Source organism: Bidens hawaiensis, unplaced genomic scaffold, assembly GCF_021521415.1.
Source record: "Bidens hawaiensis isolate Kalapana, Puna unplaced genomic scaffold, B.hawaiensis_p1.1 tig00020420_1, whole genome shotgun sequence".
Lineage (NCBI taxonomy): Eukaryota > Viridiplantae > Streptophyta > Magnoliopsida > Asterales > Asteraceae > Bidens > Bidens hawaiensis.
The window spans coordinates 318,407-325,567 of NW_027493111.1; the positions used below are offsets into that span (position 1 = coordinate 318,407).

The 7,161-nt window shown below is 32.1% G+C and overlaps 1 long non-coding RNA gene across 1 annotated transcript; it reads left to right on the plus strand.

The window, feature by feature from the left end:
* The first annotated feature begins 2,105 nt into the window (after positions 1-2,105).
* On the plus strand, positions 2,106-5,080 carry LOC143560669 (uncharacterized). The gene is made up of 3 exons (XR_013140164.1): positions 2,106-2,362; positions 2,447-2,528; positions 4,311-5,080. It is a non-coding gene; the product is annotated as an uncharacterized LOC143560669 (long non-coding RNA).
* The last annotated feature ends 2,081 nt before the right edge of the window (positions 5,081-7,161 follow it).

The following is a 7,161-nucleotide window of genomic DNA, read 5'->3' on the forward strand; positions in this document are numbered from 1 at the left end:
TCTATAATTTTATAGTAGTAAATAAAGTAAAATAATTAGAAATAAAAGAACGTATATAGAACTTTTGAACTTTATTTTAGTGTGTGTAAATTTGCGTTGTATGCTTTTAGTTTATTAGTGACCGATTCAGAAGGTGCAACAATTCGTCTTTACTCGATTATTTTTACAGTTAATTCTATATATAAACTTTTTTTATATGTATTGATAACTTTTGCTAAATTGACATAATTCGGCACTCAAGGAGAATAGTAGATTGATGATGGTGCATATCAGTACTCTTCCTTTCAGATCTAATAATCATTTGCATTTTTTTGTCATATATTAACTGATAGTGAAATTCATTGTGCTTAATCATTGTCACAAACTTGCATCAACTAGAGTTTCTAGCCAAACCGATATAGAAAATGAGTTGTTTTGATCCCTAAAATACATTGATGTCATGGTGAGGTTTGTTTCCTTGATGATATCCATTTATATATTCATGAAGCAAAATTCATATCTTTTCGGAAGAGTATCCTGGTGGTGATGAAATTGTGTTGTTTGTTATAGGCACAACACTCATTTAAAAAATAAAAATAAAAATTTACAAGTTTAGGCCATGAAGTATACTTAACTAATATAAATGATAGGAAAATGGTTATAATTATGGGTGTTGCAAACCGATTTTTATGTAAAATCATTATAAGGAGTAAGATCATGAGTAAGGTGTTTGAAATACTAATCTGTTTCTTTTAATTTGGTTGTTTATTATTATGATTTGTTTGTGTTCTATATTTTATACAAGAATCTCAAAATTGTTTGATATTATGGGAGGAATGATGGTTTGGTTTTCAGTGAGATACTTATTCATTGTGAATAAAATCTCTACAATAGTTTTTTACTCTGATTTACGTAATGGGTCACAACAAGTTTAAAAGGACGGGTCGTATTAGTCGGCGCAATGCATAAGAACCGGTTATGTCGGTACAAGTTAGGGTTAGAATTGGTTATTTTAAGAAAAATGTTACTTTTGGTTCCGAACATGTTTTCTTTTCACTTTTTTTTTGCATTTACACACAAATATAAAATCACTATAATTGTTTAGTTTCTTGTATGTTGTTGGAATTGAGTAAAATGTGTTAATAAGATGACATATTTGAAACTGAAAAAAATTTGATAAAATGCCTATACCTTTATTAGTGTTACACTTTCTTTGCCGATATTACCAAATATATAGTTGCCCTTGCTATTTTATAACCTAAGACATGAATTAGAAAAAAAAACATGAAGTAAGTCACACAAGTTTATTTTTTCTTGATTATGGATGATTAATAATTTAATATCATTAAATCCTCAATTTGAATAATTTGATAATTTTTTTACTAGATAAAAACTCTTGCAACTATTAGTTCAGTAGCAATATATGTTGAAACCAACACAACAACATAATTAAAAGCATATTTTTTCACATTTTTAGCTCTTGTGATTTTTTAAAAGTTTTGATGTGTTTTTTGTACATGATTATTGTGACTTGAAGAACCAGAATCATATAATAAAATCAATCAATCATACCCAGTGGAGTCCCACCAATAGTCAAGCTATAAGTAGGGTCTGGGGAGGGTGTATGTAGGCACACCGTACCTCTATCCAACGTGATAGAGATGTGGCTTTCAGGGAGACCCTCAGCTCTAGACTACATTTGTATGAGGCAATATAAAAAGAAATCGAAGTTCAACTATAATATAGTTGATAATAGCACGTACTAAAAATGATAATACTATATATATATATATATATATATATATATATATATATATACGAAAATAAATATTATAATGGTGTGTGACCAAAAATATGGTAAATAGAAATCCCTATAGTATTCATTTCTACCTAAAAATCCTTAACTTTAATTCTACTTCTCCAATAATTCCTATCCCCAACCATGTCCTCAGAGAGATTTAGGTCTATCAAATCATGCTTAATCCTCTCATCCCAAGTCAATTTAGGTCGTCCTCTACCCCTCCTACCCTCTATATTAAAATAATGAATGATATTTAATTTTTAAAACCCGTGTAATACACGGGTTTATAACCTAGTTAAAGATAATAAAAGATATTATGGGATCTTCAAATCACAAACCCCCAATCCCTCACCTCCTGTGATGTATTCTCTGCCACAATCAAAACTCGTCATCCCCTGTCCCAATCACCATCAATGTCAGCCTCCATCGGCTTCATGCAAATTTTGATTCTTTGCTACAAGAACTATTCTCCTTCATCTCTGTTCATATATCTTTTAATCTCATCTTCAAACATTGTCAACTCTCGGCTCTTTTGTTACTGCTTAAAGAACCTAACCAGCAATCAAGAACAAGGAAGAACTGGTAACAATCCTTGTGATCTATTCTATTCTATTCTGTTATATACTATACACGTAATCGTTCTAATGTTACCATGATAAATCCCAGCCTTGAATTCATCTCTACTACTTCGGATTAAACTCAGAAAGCAAAATAAACTAGCTTATTAAATCTGCTCAAATCGTTCAAGGTATCCGTTGTTCATATTCATCGATATCTTCGTTTATTTCACTTTTTGAAACCCTTGCATTAATCCAATATGGAAAAACTCAGTTTTTTTTACCAAACTGACGGAGTATAAACTGAGCCAACTAATCTTGTTTAACTTATCAAAATATAACGAGAGTATAACTGGTTTGTAGCTTTAAAATTTCACTATATGCAGCCCTAAAAACCATGAACACATTAATGGCCATTCGGTAACTCGTTTAAGGACGAACTAGTTTGAAAACCGAACAAATAAATGACCATATTAACTTTTGTGCTTTTAGCATGACTTCCAGAAGTTAAACATGCTTATTTAAGTCCTTAAACTTGGTATAAAGTAGCCTGAAAATATAACATGTAACTATGTGCTAAAAACCGCTTAAACTGACACGTTTGTAACCCGTTAAACTAATAAATTAGCCCTGCAACCTAAATTATACTATAAGAATAATGTTTTCATGATATATAATCTGTTCTAAAACTATTTTAAGTGAAACATTGCTTTTAAAACCGAATCAGAACCTAAACGAGCCAAAACCGGGCCCGTTAGTGAAAATGCAGCAATGAACATCTTTTTAAATCCCATGAAATGTCAAAACAACCTATTTTTTATTTATTATAATAGGCCCTAACTTGTTACTTAACGAAAAGTGAGTTTTTGTTAAAAAATATAACGAAAGGGCATTTTTGGAAACCGGTTATTTCTCAAAAACTGAAAGTATTAGAATGTGTTTTTGAAACAGAGGCTTGTGAGTTTAAATGCCTAGATAAAAGCTATGAAATGTTTAAGGGAAAATGTATTTACAAAATGGGCCCGTTTGCAAGCTTAAACTCATTGTTTCGTTAAAATCGACGAACGGGCTGACTTTTAAAAGAGTAAAATGCTTCAAAAATATAAAATAGATATTTTTCCAGAAAGTTATATTTAAAAAACTTTATCATAATGGTATAAAACATTTTTGGTAGATACAACATTTCTTTTGTCAAGAATGGTTGTTTAAACGCGAGTTACGGTTGAACCGACATAAACCGAACAAGCATTTTGAAAAATACTAGAATATGAGGTTTCTGATTTTCAACAGCATGTATAAGTGAATAAAACCTTACCTTGAGTATTTACTTAATTTACAATTACTAACCGAGTCTTTAACTTGATTTTTACTAAACTGAATGGTAAACGAACGTACGGGGACTAAGGCCATACAAACTCAAACTTTCTGAAACATCGGACCTGCTAATAACTTACTTTAATAACATATATAGTTCTGGAAAATGATAAGTTTTGATTTACAGAGTATCCGCTAATATAAACTATTCATTCGAGACATATCATTAAAAACCGACAACACCGGTGAAAACCGGTATTGTTAACTTTTCTAATCCTACGACCTTATACTTCAAACAAAAATCATTAAGATACTGATATAAATAAATTGTATAGCTTTGATGGTCATACGGTAACCCGAAAGCCAATCGAAGGCCCGGACTTTCCAAAAATGGAAACTTTATCGAAACCCAATAACTGAATTGAGCTAAATAAAACTCTTAGTAGTTGAACTATGATACCTAACACACAACACTAATATTATAAAATTATTTAAGTGTAACTTTCCATAAAAGGACACTTTATTCACCGTGAACCCAACACATTGAATAGCACTTTGAATTGACTAGTACACAGTACCCTTACATTTTAAATTGTGGTCCAATAACTTATTGTTGATCAATATATATATATATATATATATATATGTATATATATTAGGCGTACTTGGTGGTTCTTAGCGTAGTTGCAAGCTCATAGATTTTCTTTATTTACACATATTGCATATGAACTGAGGTGAGTTTCGTGTTGCCCTTTTTTACTTAAACTTTTTGGGCTGGATACATGCTGGTTTTACTTATGGTGTGATGTTTATCAAGACTTGTTCTCTGCCATGATTTTGTCCCACTTAAAATTACACAATCATTAACTCAAGGAGTGAGCCTATGGCTCATATGAGTAGTACTATTTGGGAGACCCCCAGTTACAATGACCCTATGTTGGGTAAACCACATTGAGGTCTGCGGACTGTTGCAGCATATGACCTAAACATTTGATTATTGCTTGGCAGGGTAATAATCGGGGGGGGGGGGGGACGCGTGACGTTCGGTTGAAAGTCAAGAGAGGGGGCTTATGATCGGATGCAGGATTGATTGTGGACTTGATTGATGTGTACCATGCTTTATACTTACATACACGAAAACTTACGCGCTTTTATAAATGAACAGTTTTATGTTTATGTGAGCCAAACTCACGAACTCACCAACTTTTTAGCTGACGCTTTTTAGCATGTATTCAGGTACTATGGGGATTAGCAATTTGGATTAGCTGTGTAATGAGAATGCTTAAGGATAGAGGCGTATGCCGAACATAAAAAATGAAGATTAGATGCCAAGAAGATTAGTAGAACCAACCTCGGGATTGTAGTAGTGTCAGAGAAGAGATAGTTGTGTAGTTACACCTTGTCATAAATACTTAGTGCAAACGTTGTAAGTAATTTTTTATCAATAATATTCCGCTGCTTACACTTGGTACCAATTTTTCCTTGAAACTCCCAGACCCCTTATTGGCGGGGTGTGACAAATATATATGTAATATTCATAATATAGTTTTAGTTGATTAAATACAATAATAATATGGCTTAAAACCAAAAAGAAACAAGAATTACGGGCTTGGGGGTTTCGAACCCACGACCCCTAGCCACCCAAGTCCTAACAATTTTACACCAGCCAACTTGGCTGGCACGTGATTTGTTATAAACGTGGTCACTAAATATTATGAACAGATAAGACACAGGCCCAGTTAAGCCTATAAACCCTACCGATCAATCGTTTAATCCGTGCATAAACGATCAATTAACCATAGGGTTAATGATCCAGGCACAGAAACGAGTTATCCCATGTAATTAATTAAGTTTAACCCAAGCAAAACGATGCTCAATTACGTCAAAAAGTAGTCGGCCAGGTGAGGATCAAGAACACGATCAAACGACGAAGATAATATAATTAAGTTGTTAGGTTATGACTGCAAGGGTTAGAAGAAGGTGTCTGGAAGTTTAATTGCTATATTACGATCGTTTATATGTATAACAAAACTGATTCAAGGTTGGCATGATATATTAAGTATAACGAATCCATATGATCGAATTAACTAAGTTAAATTGTCGGTTAGGCCGTTTATAGTAACAAGAATCATATGCACGATCTTAAATTGATTATTGACGAAGATTAAGGCTCAAGATATTGAAACGGGTCGTGGTTTGGATTTATGGACCGCGGATACGGGTTCACGTTACAGGGTTATAGATCTGGATATTAAAATATATTAATATATAATATTTACATTTTAGTCCCCAAGGATTTAAGGTGGAAACAAGTTGGGGTTAAAGTTTAAGTTTGGGTTAATTTTGCCATAAATTGGAAGTTATAAATATATTTCACATAAACCATTTAAACAATAATAAAATAATAATTAATCTTCTCGATAAGCGCGATATTTTATTTAATAAAATGACCCAAACGTCGAAACGGGTCGGGCGTTAATAAAAATATTAATTCAAAAAGAAGGAAAAACCCGAGTTGTTACAATAGGCTTTAGCAAGATCGAAATTTTTTTGACCATATAGACTTACATATTATTTTTGGTTTTGTGGTTGTTTGTATTTTATAATTGGTATATCATAACCGACCACAAACAAACAGATATATTTTAAAATATTAAAACAGTCATAATAAAGCAAGTTCTAAAATGAGTTTTACATCTTAACAAAATTTTGTTTTTAAAACTAATAATAACCAATTATGTTTTTGCGAATTAAACTTAATTTAATTTTCAAAAACTTAGAGCTTAATAGACTTTCTATTAACTTAAAATTGGTTAGATAAATATATCGCGGAAAACTTAGTTTTAATAGGTTATTAACACAAAGTGTCCTGAGAGATGAAAGCGTTCATCATTTTGTCTCGATTAAATATAGTAAAATTGAATTTTGCTCTATTCGGTAAATATTAAAAATAAATCCCAATTGTAAATCAATGTCTATGTCATCATACTATAATCTATTACTATACTCTTCTGTTACGTGCCACAGCCATATGAAGACTAAGGTAGGCATAGATGAGGCTAAACGTATCTAATTAGGCAAGTGTTGTCTTAAAAGGCGTCATACTCAAGAGTTGTGCTTATTCACAATTGACAATCGTTGTCAGTCTGCCTAACCACTTACTAATGCTGTGTGCTACAGTTGTCATTGCTAACTGGAAGCCAGATTCTCAAAATTCCTTTTCTATTATTGTAAGTGGGTCATTAATAAAAGGATTAAATCATCGAAAATACTAATATTTTATATTTTGCTTATTACACGCATGTCTTCTAATAATTCCTCATTCGCTCTCAAGCATGTATTTGAGAAAGAAACACTGAATAACACCACCTTTCTCGAATAGCACCGCAGTTTGAGAACAGTTCTCAAGATGGCAAATAAGCACTCTGTTAGTGCTCAGGTGCTTAAGAAAAAGGGTACATTGACTAAACTTGGTTGTTCCCTACCAAATGAAATGCTAGCGGATTTCAT